Here is a 16,774-nt window from a genome sequence, read left to right as displayed (position 1 = left end):
ATGTTTGCGTGTAAATGCCTTGAACCACAACAGATGCAGGTTGTAACTTAAATGTTGCATTAAACTAAACATGTAATTAGTCTCTTCTAATGGATAGGGCTATCACTTTTACATACCGAGGTCCAATTTTATTGCTTTTTCTCCATAGAGAACTAATCCAGTCCACATGCAAATGTCAAACTAAAGGGCCCTATGTTATTATGCGCCCAAACTGAATTACCTCTATTTATTTAAACCTGGTGGTTTGCTTTCTCTGAGATGAATACAAAGATTCACCATATGCAAAAACATAATATGAGTTACGGGGGCGGTGTCGGGCAGTTGGGGGAGTGGCCGTGCCAGCAACCTGAAGGTTCCTGGTTCGAGCCCCACCTACTACCAACCTCGTCACGTCCGTTGTGTCCTTGAGCAAGACACTTCACCCTTGCTCCTAATGAGTCGTGGTTAGAGCCTTCCATGGCAGCTCCCGCCATCAGTGTGTGAATGTGTGTGTGAATGGGCGAATGTGGAAATAGTGTTAAAGTGCTTTGAGTACCTTGAAGGTACTTCAGGTGCAAGGAAGGCAAGCAAGAGACTGGAAGCCTGTGTGTTCAGTTAAACTTCTCAACTGTGCAACCCCTTGGGTAAGCTAACCATGAATACCTTCCAAAAAAGAAAAACGAAAGGAAAAATAGTTTAATTTCACGTAGCCAGGTTGTGCTTAGTGTAAAATAAAAATTAAACAACATGAAAACATGTAAAATTTATAAGCTGTGTTACGTTCTGCGGCTCTAAACTATTTAGTGGAAGAGGTGGAAAAATGACTCTTTTGCATACCCTGCTCTAGATAATATGTATCAGAATCAGATCTGTTTAAATATACTGTGTATCTTAAACAAGCACATTCATCTGATACACACACACACATAGCACACAGGCAGAAGTGACGCAAAAGTCATATGTGAATAGACAGCCTATCGATGGTTGTTGCGGACACACACATTTTAAAAACGTTTTTACTCACAGATCAAAATACGGAAAGACATACTTTTTTTTCACGCACAAGCAAATCATAATACGCACACTAAATTAAAACACTCACACACTCAGGTCTAATTACACACACACACAGATTGATATAGAGATCGACAAATGAACACACACACGCGTGAATTAGATTACAGACGAACAGACTGAGATACGCGTCTGTACATAATTTTGCTACAATAATACTTCCATAGCCAGCGGTACACGACCGAAAATTTTGCAAATAGAGAGATTCGTAAGTTGAGGTTCGGCTGTATTTAGTTACAGCTAAAATCTGTTAGTGGAGGGGTCTGATGCCTTGCTTAAGGGCATCTAAACAGTGCCTAACATTTCCCCAACACACTGTTTTGCAGAGTAACTTGCTACAGTGTTCATTTTCTCAGACTTTTAGATTTGTTGCAACGCACACGTGCACACACGCACAGACACACACACGCACACACACGCATTTTTGTATTTGTCAGATTCTTGAGACCTCCGGAAAAAAGGCCTTACAAAGATTTGTATTTACAGCATTAATATTATATACATACTATGCAAATATAAAAAAGCTTGTTTTGAAAAATTATTTTGAATTTCACAACAAAAAGGTAACAATTTCACAAGAAAAACTTAGAATTTTAGCGGTATTATAATAAAAAAGTCATAATTTTACTCAACGCAAGTCAAAATTTTACAAGAAAAGCTGAACATTTTGGCAATATTATGATAGAAGTTGGAATTTTACTCAATAACAGTCGCAATTTTACAAGAAAAGCTTAAAATTTTGGCAATTTTATGAAAAGAGTCGTAATTTTACTCGACAAAAGCCACAATTTTAAAAGAAAACTGTTAAATTTTGGCAATATTATAATTATAATCAGAATTTTACTTGGCAAAATTATGACAAAAGTCATAATTTTACTGTAGAAGCTAACTGTTAATGGCCACTATAGTCTATGTACCATAGTGTATTTGTTTTCATCCTATGGTCACATTTGGGACACAGGTTGTCTTACGTCAGCACCAGAAGTTGTAAAATCAGCTGTTCACCTGGCGTTTTTTTTTTTAGGGATGAATAGGGAAGTCCTTTTTTAGCTGCCATCTTGTTTTATTATATATTTGTCCCGGTGCGGGCTTGAACCCGCTTTCCTTCTGCACCCTGGTCTACCAGCAACTCTGCTGGCTGCACGCCAGGGCACGCCCCTGATCCCGCTGGGGATCAGGGGCGTGTTCAATTTTCAAGTTCAGTTTTCTATCAGCGCACCTGGCTCTAATCAAGACAAGCAGCATAAAGACCAGGGGATCCAGGGAGCTGACACCGGAACGTAGCCACCTCTTTGTAGTAAGCATTCCATCTCTGGCTTTCCATCCCGCGTACTTGCTATCTCCTGGTCTTCCTAGTTTCCCTCGTCTCAGGTCCTTTGTGTCCTTCACAGTGTCCTACCTGTTTCTCCGTGTTCGAGTTGTGTACCTCGACGTACCCTTGGATTCTGGACTGCTTCCCTCGATCCTCGACCTCTGTTAGGACACGGACCTTGTCGCGTCTCTCCTTCCCCCCACCACCTGCCTGCCCACAGATTACCTCTTTGCCTTGCCCCTCTGGACTGACAAAGGATTCATCCAACACGCACTTACAAACCCCGTTTCTGTATGAGTTGGGAAATTGTGTTAGATGTAAATATAAACGGAATACAATGATTTGCAAATTCTTTTCAACCCATATTCAATTGAATGCACTACAAAGACAAGATATTTGATGTTCAAACTCATAAAATGTATGTTTTTTTGCAAATAATTATTAACTTAGAATTTCATGGCAGCAGCACATGCCAAATTAGTTGGGAAAAGACATGTTCACTACTGTGTTACATCACCTTTTCTTTTAACAACACTTAATAAACGTTTGGGAACTGAGGAAACTAATTGTTGAAGCTTTGAAAGTGGAATTCTTTCCCATTCTTGTTTTATGTAGAGCTTCAGTCGTTCAACAGTCTGGGGTCTCTTTTGTCGTATTATACGCTTCATATTGCGCCACACATTTTCCATGGGAGACAGGTCTGGACTGCAGGCGGGCCAGGAAAGTACCCGCACTCTTTTTTTACAAAGCCACGCTGTTGTAACACTTGTCTTGCTGAAATAAGCAGGGGTGTCCATGATAATGTTGCTTGGATGACAACATATGTTGCTCCAAAACCTGTATGGAACTTTCAGCATTAATGGTGCCTTCACAGGTGTGTAAGTTACCCATGCCTTGGGCACTAATACACCCCCATACCATCACAGATGTTGGCTTTTGAACTTTGGGCCTATAACAATCCGAATGGTTATTTTCCTCTTTTTTCTGGAAGACACCACGTCCCTTATTTCCAAATATAATTTGAAACGTGAACTTGTCAGACCACAGAACACCTTTCCACTTTACATCAGTCCATCTTAGGTGAGCTCGGGCCCAGCCAAGCCGGCGTCCTTTAAGGATATTGTTGATAAATGGGTTTGGCTTTGCATAGTAGAGTTTTAACTTGCACTTACAGATGTAGCGACCAACTGTAGTTACTGACAGTGGTTTTATGAAGTGTTCCTGAGCTCAAGTGGTGATATCCTTTACAGACTGATGTCAGTTTTTGACGCAGCTTGAGGGATCAAAAGTCCGTAATATCGCTTACGTGCAGTGATTTCTCCTGATTCTCATCTTTTTGATGATTTTACAGACCGTAGATGGTAAAATCCCTAAATTCCTTGCAATAGCTCGTTGAGAAATGTTGTTCTAAAACTGTTTGACAATTTGCTTGCAAATTGGTGACCCTCACCCCATCCTTGTTTGTGAAATACTTAGCATTTGATGGAAGCTGCTTTTATACCCAATCATGGCACCCACCTGTTCCCAATTAGCCTGCACACCTGTGGGATGTTCCAAATAAGTGTTTGATGAATATTCCTCAACTTTATCAGTATTTATTGCCACCTTTCCCAACTTATTTGTCACGTGTTGCTGGCATCAAATTCTAAAGTTAATGATTATTTAAATCCCCGTTACTGAGATGGCTAACCATGATGTGTGCAGTTTATCAAAGCAACAAACAAACAATCGGAAAATCCCCGTTACTGAGGTGGCTAACCATGATGCGTGCAGTTTATCAAAGCAACAATCAAACAATCGGAAAATTCCTGTCGTATCAATTCCTAGATATGGTCGTAACTATACTAAATGCACTGGGCATAATAAACACAACATTATTAATATTGCTACTACGGATAATTTGATCAAAAATTCCCTAAAACAGCCCACTACCTATAATATAGGTTGTTTAAACATAAGATCATTGTCTCCTAAAACGTTGTTAGTTAATGATATTATCAGAGACAACAATCTTAACGTCATCGGTCTCAGCGAAACCTGGCTTAAACCAAACGACTTTTTTGCGCTAAATGAGGCATGTCCTCCTAACTTTACACATGCGCATATTGCCCGTCCGCTCAAAAGGGGTGGGGGGGTCGCACTAATATACAACGAAAACTTTAACCTTAGTCCTAACATAAATAATAAATATAAATCGTTTGAGGTGCTTACTATGAGGTCTGTCACACCGCTGCCTCTACACCTGGCTGTTATCTACCGCCCCCCAGGGCCCTATTCGGACTTTATTAATGAATTCACAGAGTTCGTTGCTGATCTAGTGACACACGCCGATAATATAATCATAATGGGGGACTTTAATATCCATATGAATACCCCATCGGACCCACCGTGCGTAGCGCTCCAGACTGTAATTGATAGCTGTGGTCTCACACAAATAATAAATGAACCCACGCATCGCAACGGTAATACGATAGACCTAGTGCTTGTCAGGGGCATCACCGTTTCCAAAGTTACGATACTCCCGTATACTAAAGTATTGTCCGATCATTACCTTATAAAATTCGAGGTTCAGACGCATGTTCGTCAAACTAATAATAATAATACCTGCTATAGCAGCCGCAACATTAATACAGCCACAACGACAACTCTTGCTGACCTACTGCCCTCGGTAATGGCACCATTCCCAAAGTATGTGGGCTCTATTGATAACCTCACTAACAACTTTAACGACGCCCTGCGCGAAACCATTGATAACATAGCACCGCTAAAGTTAAAAAAGGCTCCAAAAAAGCGCACCCCGTGGTTTACAGAAGAAACTAGAGCTCAGAAATTATTATGTAGAAAGCTGGAACGCAAATGGCGCACGACTAAACTTGAGGTGCACCATCAAGCATGGAGTGATGGTTTAATAACTTATAAACGCATGCTTACCTTAGCTAAAGCTAAATATTACTCAAATCTCATCCACCGTAATAAAAACGATCCTAAATTTTTGTTTAGTACGGTAGCATCGCTAACCCAACAAGGGACTCCTTCCAGTAGCTCCACCCACTCAGCTGATGACTTTATGCAATTCTTTAGTAAGAAAATTGAAGTCATTAGAAAGGAGATTAAAGACAATGCGTCCCAGCTACAACGGGGTTCTATTAACACTGACACGATTGTATATACGGCGGATACTGCCCTCCAAAATAGTTTCTCTCGTTTTGAGGAAATAACATTAGAGGAATTGTTACAACGTGTAAATGGAATAAAACAGACAACATGTTTCTTGACCCTCTTCCTGGGAAACTGATCAAGGAGCTCTTTGAATTATTAGGTCCATCAGTGCTAAATATTATAAACTTATCACTCTCCTCGGGCAGTGTTCCCCTAGCATTCAAAAAAGCGGTTATTCATCCTCTTCTTAAAAGACCTAACCTCGATCCTGACCTCATGGTAAATTACCGACCGGTGTCTCACCTTCCCTTTATTTCAAAAATCCTTGAAAAAATTGTTGCGAAGCAGTTAAATGAACACTTAGCGTCTAACAATCTATGTGAAACCTTTCAATCCGGTTTCAGGGCAAATCACTCCACGGAGACAGCCCTCGCAAAAATGACTAATGATCTATTGCTAACGATGGATTCTGATGCGTCATCTATGTTGCTGCTCCTCGATCTTAGCGCTGCTTTCGATACCGTCGATCATAATATTTTATTAGAACGTATCAAAACACGAATTGGTATGTCAGACTTAGCCCTGTCTTGGTTTAACTCTTATCTTACTGATAGGATGCAGTGTGTCTCCCATAACAATGTGACCTCGGACTACGTTAAGGTAACGTGTGGAGTTCCCCAGGGTTCGGTCCTTGGCCCTGCACTCTTCAGCATCTACATGCTGCCGCTAGGTGACATCATACGCAAATACGGTATCAGCTTTCACTGTTATGCTGATGACACCCAACTCTACATGCCCCTAAAGCTGACCAACACGCCGGACTGTAGTCAGCTGGAGGCGTGTCTTAATGAAATTAAACAATGGATGTCCGCTAACTTTTTGCAACTCAACGCCAAAAAAACGGAAATGCTGATTATCGGTCCTGCTAGACACCGAACTCTATTTAATAATACAACTCTAACATTTGACAACCAAACAATTAAACAAGGCGACACGGTAAAGAATCTGGGTATTATCTTCGACCCAACTCTCTCCTTTGAGGCACACATTAAAAGCGTTACTAAAACGGCCTTCTTTCATCTCCGTAACATCGCTAAAATTCGCTCCATTCTGTCCACTAAAGACGCTGAGATCATTATCCATGCGTTTGTTACGTCTCGCCTCGACTACTGTAACGTATTATTTTCGGGTCTCCCCATGTCTAGCATTAAAAGATTACAGTTGGTACAAAATGCGGCTGCTAGACTTTTGACAAGAACAAGAAAGTTTGATCACATTACACCTGTACTGGCTCACCTGCACTGGCTTCATGTGCACTTAAGATGTGACTTTAAGGTTTTACTACTTACGTATAAAATACTACACGGTCTAGCTCCATCTTATCTTGCCGATTGTATTGTACCGTATGTCCCGGCAAGAAATCTGCGTTCAAAGGACTCCGGCTTATTAGTGATTCCCAAAGCCCAAAAAAAGTCTGCGGGCTATAGAGCGTTTTCCGTTCGGGCTCCAGTACTCTGGAATGCCCTCCCGGTAACAGTTCGCGATGCCACCTCAGTAGAAGCATTTAAGTCTCACCTTAAAACTCATTTGTATACTGTAGCCTTTAAATAGACTCCCTTTTTAGACCAGTTGATCTGCCGTTTCTTTTCTTTTTCTTCTATGTCCCACTCTCCCGTGTGGAGGGGGTCCGGTCCGATCCGATGGCCATGTACTGCTCGCCTGTGTATCGGCTGGGGACATCTCTGCGCTGCTGGTCCGCCTACGCTTGGGATGGTTTCCTGCTGGCTCCGCTGTGAACGGGACTCTCGCTGCTGTGTCTTGGATCCTCTTTGGACTGGACTCTCGCGACTGTGTTGTATCCATTGTGGATTGAACTTTCACAGTATCATGTTAGACCCGCTCGACATCCATTGCTTTCCTCCTCTCTAAGGTTCTCATAGTCATCATTGTCACCGACGTCCCACTGGGTGTGAGTTTTCCTTGCCCTTATGTGGGCCTACCGAGGATGTCGTGGTGGTTTGTGCAGCCCTTTGAGACACTAGTGATTTAGGGCTATATAAGTAAACATTGATTGATTGATTGATTGATTATTTGCTAAAAAAAAACATTTATCAGTTTAAACATCAAATATGTTGTCTTTGTAGCATATTCAGCTGAATATGGGTTGAAAATTATTCGCAAATCATTGTATTCCGTTTATTTTTACATCTAACACAATTTCCCAAATCATATAGAAACGCGGTGACTTCACGGTGGCAGAGGGGTTAGTGCGTCTGCCTCACAATACGAAGTTCCTGCAGTCCTGGGTTCAAATCCAGGCTCGGGATCTTTCTGTGTGGAGTTTGCATGTTCTCCCCGTGAATGCGTGGGTTCCCTCCGGGTACTCCGGCTTCCTCCCACTTCCAAAAACATGCACCTGGGGATAGGTTAATTGGCAACACTAAATTGGCCCTAGTGTGTGAATGTGAGTGTGAATGTTGTCTGTCTATCTGTGTTGGCCCTGCGATGAGGTGGCGACTTGTCCAGGGTGTACCCTGCCTTCCGCCCTATTGTAGCTGAGATAGGCGCCAGCGCCCCCCGCAACCCGGAAAGGGAATAAGCGGTAGAAAATGGATGGATGGATGGATGGAAACGGGGTTTGTACAACAACCCTGGTAAAATTTACATTATTAATTCTAAACATCGTTTGGCACTACATAGATGTGTTTAAGTTAAAAAGTTAAAGTACCAATGATTTTCACACACACACTTGGTGTGGCGAAAATATTATCTGCATTTGACCCATCACATTTGATCCCCCCTGGGAGGTGAGGGGAGCAGTGAGCAGCAGCGGTGGCCACGCCCGGGGATCATTTTTGGTTATTTAACCCCCAATTACAACCCTTGATGCTGAGTGCCAAGCAGGGAGGTAATGGGTCCCATTTTGGCATACACATCTCACACACTCATCAAAGGTTTTATTAACCTGACCTTCCTCGCGGTGTCGTCTCCTTCCCCTGATAAACGTAACAATATTGCTGCCTTTGAACTTGTCAATGTTTACTTTTGTCTGCGCATAAAATCATCAAAAAAATCTTGACTTTGGAGCAATGTTCACAGACTACAGTCCGTGAACATTTGGCTCTCTATTAGGTGCAATGGTTTTCCTTATTGGGACCATGATTTCGGTCCCAACTTGTTCTTATGTTCCTCCTCTTATGGAAGGTACTTTTCCTTGTTGATGTCTCAAGAAGGGGTAGAAATACAAGAACACACACACACTCAGACGTACACAAGCATACACACAAAGCAGGGTGGTGCAGTCAAGCTGCAGACCCGCGCTCTGGCTTTGCCGCCGCTTGCCCCGATGTGCAAAGAGAAGCAACGGAGCGTAGCAAAGTGTTGATTATCTTCCTCAAATCCTGTCTGTGTGGAAAGTAACTCCTCTCTTCTCCATAAATCAGTCACAGCAACAACACGAAGGAACCTTGTGAAGAGTGCATGCAAATATATGCACAGCTGTAAATGACACTGTTGTGCTGTGCTCGCGATGTCACACAAACTGCTGAGCTCTGCAAGATGCAAAACTTTCCACTTGAAGTTCATGTATGGTGTCCAGGGGCGAAGCACCAAATTATGGGCCTTGTACACAAGACCCCTGAAGGGTCCCCTATTTAGCCTAATGTAAATGCCCCACACACACATACAGAGCATCCGCTTAACGTGTTCTACATTTTGTTATGTTACAGCCTTATTCCAAAATGGAAAACATTCATTTTTATCCTCAAAATTCTACACACAATACCCCATAATGACAATGTGAACAAGTTTTTTTCGAATTTTTTTGCAAATGTAATAAAAATAAAATAATATGTAAATAAGTATTCAGACCCTTTGCTCAATACTTTGTTGATGCCCTTTTGACTGATATTACAGCCTCGTCTTTTTTAATACAATGCCACAAGCTTGGCGCACCTATCTTGGGGCAGTTTCGCTCATTGCTCTTTGCCCGTTCCTCCGTGCAGCACCTTCTGAAAAAAAAAATTCCACATCGTCATTATGGGGTATTTTGTGTAAAATTGTGAGGACAAAATTGATTTTATTTCGTGGCGCAGTGGGAGAGTAGTCTTGCGCAACCCGAGGGTCCCTGGTTCAATCCCCACCTAGTACCAAGCTCGTCACGTCCGTTGTGTCCTGAGCAAGACACTTCACCCTTGCTCCTGATGGGTGCTGGTTAGCGCCTTGCATGGCAGCTCCCTCCATCAGTGTGTGAATGTGTGTGTGAATGGGTAAATATGGAAGTAGTGTCAAAGCGCTTTGAGTACCTTGAAGGTAGAAAAGCGCTATACAAGTACAACCCATTTATCATTTATTTTGTAATAAAGCTTTAACATAACAAAATGTGGAAAAGTGAAATGCTGTGAATACTTTATAGATGCACAATACTTGGTGTGTTTACATGCCGAAAATATCAGTGATATTGTTATTTTAAGCGCTAACGCAAACAGCGTATTACTAGCGGTTATCTAATGCTACTTTACGCTGCTGTTGTTGACACACTGCTTGGTCTCAAACTTGTTCAAAGTAAATCCTAGGTTATGATTCATGCATCTCTCACCTGGTGGTAGACAAATGTGGCCATGGCTCGAGAGACTGGTTGACTTACACAAAGACACAAAATTGTAATTTTAACTCTTAATGAGGATTGTGATTGATTCTTCATCTAAACAAAATTATGTGAGCGTCCCTTCGGTCTGCATCCTAGCAAGAGTAGAAATATTACAGTAAGTGTTTTATAATGGTTTATTATGGTTAGTTTGTATGTTTAGCACCTAACAATACCGCTGATGCTATAGGGTTTCAATAAAGCTGCATCCATTTAGCACTTGGCTTCTAAAACGTATTGCTCATCCTCTTTGTGTTCGGGCTGAAAAATATAGAGTTCTGGATCATGCTTTTTCCCAAAGTAATAGTTGTTGGCTCTCACAAAGTCTGCATGGTTAGCATTGTTTTTGATTGGGAAGGGATCTGTGGTTCCTAACTAACTTGCTCATTAATTCTCAAAATAGCCCGGGAATCTCCTTGAGATTGATACTATTTTGATAATATCTATTTACTCGCAAACTGTCTAAGTATTTTGGTGTCGCTTATCATATATATGATAATAGCTTCAAAACTGTTGTTTTTCCACGCTACCGGTACTTTAAGTCTCCCCCGTCTTTAAAACCTTGTGAGCCCTGTTTCCAACTTTAATCGAGGGTCCTTGAACGCACCAGTTATGTGCACTGAGCTGTAAAATTGAAACACGTACATCATTTTCGGATATATTATATTTTTACTTTTCCTCTATCACCTCATCCTTGTTCCAAAATGTTTGGTACCGTGTGTCAATGCCTGCTTAAAAACGGTGCCATTTGATGATGTATATATATATATATTTGTACGTATTTTTGTTCAGATTAAATTTTCTGGTTCAAAGGGTAGTAGTTCAAGCATGCACACCAAATGATAGTACAATTTTTTTAACTCACATTTGTATTATATCCAAATTTTATTGCAGTTTTTTATTTGATTATTTTATTCTTATTCATTATTTTTTCATTTTAGTTATTTTTTGTTATATTTTATTATTGTAGTTATTTATGCGTTTTATACACATTAATGGATTTTGTTCTTACTTATTTGTGTTTTTTTTAATTCATGTTAAAATCCTTCATATTTATTTTAGGTGAGGGAAAATTCCAATTAATGATTTTACTGCCGATGCATGGAAATATGGCATTGCCCTGTGGAATGTTTACAATGTAAACACTACATAAAATAAAATTATAGCCATTATTACAGAATAATTCTCACCAATAGAGGAATATCCATCCATCCCATCCATTTTCTACCACTTGTCCCTTTCGGGGTTGGGGTTGCGGGGGCTGCTGGAGCCTATCTCAGCAGCATTAGGATGGAAGCATACTTGCCAACCCTCCCGGATTTTCCGGGAGACTCTCGAAATTCAGCGCCTCTCCCGAAAACCTCCCGGGACAAATTTTCTCCTGAAAATCTCCCGAAATTCAGGCGGAGCTGGAGGCCACGCCCCCTCCAGCTCCATGAGAACCTGACTCAGCAATGTTGTGACCCTCTTAAACAGGACAATACTGCCATCTACTGTACATAAAACAGAATACAATGTAAATATATTCTACATATATACCACATTTAAGTGCAGTCAAGGAACATGCATTAGAGAGTCTGTTCTGAAACCCACAGTAAAGAGACGTAACTTCATCACATCGCCTGGTTATTGACTCCAACCCGATATATTACACCTTCGACGAGCAAAATGAAGAAATATGTTTGCAAGTTCCAGAACGATTGGAAACAAGAATTTCAGTTTATCCAGGAGAGTTTGAAGGGGAAAGGGTATGTTGCCTGTAAATTTTGTAGAACAGACTTCTCCATTGAACACGGCGGCTCAACGTATATACCCAGCCATGAACGGTCAGCGAAGCACAAAGCGTCCGCAGCGCAGCATCGTTCACAACCCAGTATTATGGGCAACCTCGCAAAATGGAGACCCGATGGTGTAACTTATGCTGAGACAAAGATGGCTATGGTGATAGCTGGAAGCAACATCCCGTTCTCATTTGCGGATGTCTACAACAAATCCTTGATATATGTTCCGGGATTCGGAGATCGCATGCCAAAACGCAAATGGCAGAATAACGGTTACTCAAATAGTGAAAGGTAAATGTTTTGTTTTTTTTAGTAACCAGCAAGCACAGTACATTTAGTAGAACAACTATGTTTTTATTACTGTGTATTTGACAGGTGCCGTCGGAAATTCAACTATTTCTTTTATTTCTATATATAGTAAAAAAAAAATATATATAGCTAGAATTCACTGAAAGTCAAGTATTTCATACATATATATATATTTATATATATGTATTTGAAATATATATGAAATACTCGAGTTGGTGAATTATACTCCTCCCCTCTTAACCACGCCCCCCGCCCCAACCACGCCCCCAACCAATCCTCCGCCCCACCCCCGACTACGCCCCCCCACCCCCCACCCCCCACCTCCCGAAATCGGAGGTCTCAAGGTTGGCAAGTATGGACGGAAGGCGGCGTACACCCTGAACAAGTCGCCACCACAGAAGAATATGTGTGCGGATTAAATTAATCTGATCATATAACAGATACAAGTGATTTTTTTCGTGATTAAAACAAATATTTTTAAAAAAAGGAACTATTTTAACAGGCCAGTCTTTTAAACAGCTCTTTGAAAGGAACGGTAACGTCGGGACCTCATCGGTAGGAACGAGAATGATTTATTCTTCATAAATCAGGCAAAATACAAAAATACAGAAAAGCGTGCCGATTGCACGGGAAGCTAAGGAAATAGCTAACGGGAAAACTTAGCACAGAATCAGGAATCAAAGAGAATACCCACTTAACTAGTTGTGTAGCGCAAACAAGACAGCCAGATCGAGTGTGGCGAAAGGCAGGAATAAATAGCTCTCTGATGAGTGCCCGGGAGCAGGTAAGCATCCTGAACACTAATTAGAGGCTGGTGAAAATAATCAGCACCCACGGCAACTAAGAAACAGAAACCCAAGGGTGCTGAAGACCGAACTAAGGGAGTCAAAGTAAAATAAAACATGATCCAGGCAACGGATCATGACAGGAAAGGCTCTTCAACATCCGACTCTCTTCAAAGAGCCATGAATCCTACCTGGTGTCTCGTTTAAGTGAAGTGTTTCAAGCTAAGTTTGCCATCTAGGTGGAATTAACCATTTTGCATTTTTAATAGAGAGTGTCGGCAGCTTTTGACGTTCTTAATTTGATTCGAGCTACCTTATTATTGAACTTTCACGGCTATATTTGCTTTATCTTAACCTTTATGATGTTTATTTTTAGAAGTTCAATCCGTGCTCGGGGCCCCAGTAGACTTCCTCCTCCACTTCGACGCCACTGACGGTGTGGGATACTTTTATAGTCAGTCCACCAGCACGCACTTTTATAAATAATTGGCTGCAAAGAAGCGACGGAGCATAACTCTTTGAAATGGAAAATCAATTTTAATTACCTGCCTTCCATCCTCTGCTTTCAGCAATACAGCAGCAGCAGATTTAACATGGAGGGAAAATATTCCTAATGTGCCACGCATAATCCAGGGTGAGTCAACGTTGATTATGCCATCGCTATCTTGTGACATGGCGCTAACAAACATACTATATACAGTGGGCTAAAAAAGTATTTAGTCAGCCACCGATTGAGCAAGTTCTCCCACTTAAAATGATGACAGAGGTCTGTAATTTTCATCATAGGTACACTTCAACTGTGAGAGACAGAATGGGAAAAAAAAATCCAGGAATTCACATTTTAGGAATTTTAAAGAATTTATTTGTAAATTATGGTTGGTCAACCATTCAAAGCTTTCACTGATGGAAGGAGGTTTTGGCTTAAAATCTCACGATACATGGCCCCATTCATTCTTTCCTTAACACGGATCAATCGTCCTGTCCCCTTAGCAGAAAAACAGCCCCAAAGCATGATGTTTCCACCCCCATGCTTCACAGTAGGTATGGTGTTCTTGGGATGCAATTCAGTATTCTTCTTCCTCCAAACACGACGAGTTGAGTTTATACCAAAAAGTTCTATTTTGGTTTCATCTGACCACATGACATTCTCCCAATTCTCTGCTGTATCATCCATGTATCCATTTTGGTATAAACTCAACTCGTCGTGTTTGGAGGAAGAAGAATACTGAGTAGCATCCCAAGAACACCACACCTACTGTGAAGCATGGGGGTGGAAACATCATGCTTTGGAGTTGTTTTTCTGCAAAGGGGACAGGACGATTGATCCGTGTGAAGGAAAGAATGAATGGGGCCGTGTATCGTGACATTTGGAGCCAAAACCTCCTTCCATCAGTGAGAGCTTTGAATGGTTGACCAAATACTTATTTTCCACCATAATTTACAAATAAATTATTTAAAATTCCTACAATGTGAATTCCTGGATTTTTTTTTCACATTCTGTCTCTCACATTTGAAGTGTACCTATGATGAAAATTACAGACCTATGTCATCATTTTAAGAGGGAGAACTTTCACAATCGGTGGCTGACTAAATACTTTTTTGCCCCACTGTATGTAGGTAGGTAGGTATAGACTCAGGTTGTACGTTATACCTGTATTAGTATAGTACCGCAATACTAATAAATCCTGTTCGGTACTATACCGCCACTGAAAAGTACCGATCCGCCACCTCCCCGAGCCCCCGTCGTCATCACGTCGTGTCATTGCTGGTTTACGAGCAGACGAGCATGTTCGGCAGCGCATAATCACAGAACACTTACAAGCAGACATAGTGTGTAGACAGAAAAGGGAGAATGGACGCATTTTGGCTGAATAATTTACGATAAAGGCGAAGTTATAACACTGAAACACTGAAACACACTCAGGAAGAGGTGCTTTAAGACAGTGGTACCCAACCTTTTTGTATACACGGACCTGTCAACGCTTAATAATTTGTCCCACGGCCCGGGTGGGGGGGGTGGGGAGATGTCCTTTTTTTTTTTTTTTTTCTTTGTCATGAAAAAGGGACGTTTTTGTGCTTGGTGCACTAATTGTAAGTGTATATTGTGTTTTTTATGTTGATTTAAAAAAAATAAAAAATAAAAAATAAACATTTTTTTTTAAATTAAAATTCATAAAAAAATCTTCCGCGGCCCGGTGGTTGGGGACCACTGCTTTAAGACATGGCTAGCTAGCTAGCGGCTAAAGTCCAGCTCCAGTCGGCAGTGTTATAGTTACTTCTAAATCACTAATTTTCGCCTCCATGGCGACAAATAAAGTAAGTTTCTTACAAGTATTATCCCTCCAGGACGAGGAATAGCTAAACATGCTTCACTACACACCGTAGCTCACTGGCATCAAAATGTAAACAAACGCCATGGGTGGATCTACAACTGACATCCACTGTAATGATACCAAGTACAGTAGCGTATCTATTCGTATCTTTATTTTTTGCCAGCACAACATCTCCTTTCGTTTTTTAATATCTATATTATGTTTACAAATATGTCCCTGGACACATGAGGATTTTGAATATGACCAATGTGTGATCCTCTAATGACTTGGAATCGGATTGATTGTGGTATCATCCAAAACTAATGTGAGTGATTATTACATTTTAACAGAAGTGTAGATAGAACGTGTTAAAAGAGAAAGCAAGCAGATATTAACAGTAAATGAACAAGTACATTAATAATTAATTTTCAACCACTTGTCCTTAATAATTTTGACAAATTAATAGAATAGAAAATAACACAATGTGTTACTGCATACGTCAGGAGCTAAATTAGGATCCTTTGCTTACTTACTACTAAAAGACAAGTTGTCTTGTATGTTCACTCTTTTAAGGACAAACTTGCAATAAGAAACATATGTTTAATGTACTGTAAGATTTTTTGTTAAAATAAAGCCAATAGTACAATTTTTTTGTGGTCCCCTTTTTAGTACCGAAAATTGTCGAAATAATTTTAGTACCGGTACCAAATTATTGGTATCGGGACAACACTAGTATAGACATACCTACGTAAGGCTGTAATTGCTGCCAAAGGTGCACAAACAAACTATTCAGTAAATGCTGTGAATGCTTATGTACATGTGATTTCTTAGGTTTTTTTTTATTTCTAAAAAATTAGCAAAAAATTCTACAAAAATACATTTTCACATTGTCATTATTGGGCATTGTGTGTAGAATTTAGAGGACAGAAATGTTTGAAATAAAGATGTAACATAAAAAATGTGTGAAAAGGTGAAGTGAATACTTTCCGGATGCACCGTATGTGTGTGTTTTTATGCAGTTTTTTCTGTTTTAAAAATGAGGGCTACTTCACTTCTGCAAGAAAAACATCCATATTTAATACAACATAATCTATTCTTCCTCAAAACAACACTGAGTCATTCGTCAGGGAGCCTCACAGCTCTCCTGTACTAATTCCCGTTGCGTTCCTCCTACAGTTACATACTGCGCCCTTACGCAGGCTGAATGCTGAACACTTGAACGCCACCTAAAAGCACTTAAAATAAGCACGCCATGTTTTATGTGGCGACAGAAAGGCATCTACTAAATGAAAACCTTCCAGTCGACCCGTTTTTTTTACCCCAGTCCCCCATCAAACAAGGCGACGCTCGGGGGGACATTTTTACGACAGCGTGGCCGCTGGAGTTAATAAAGCCGAGAGAGTGAGCTGCAGAGATGA

Source organism: Nerophis ophidion, linkage group LG09 (genome assembly GCF_033978795.1).
Source record: "Nerophis ophidion isolate RoL-2023_Sa linkage group LG09, RoL_Noph_v1.0, whole genome shotgun sequence".
Classification (NCBI taxonomy): domain Eukaryota; kingdom Metazoa; phylum Chordata; class Actinopteri; order Syngnathiformes; family Syngnathidae; genus Nerophis; species Nerophis ophidion.
The sequence above is the reverse complement of the archived record's forward strand: the minus strand, read 5'-3'. Positions refer to the sequence as shown.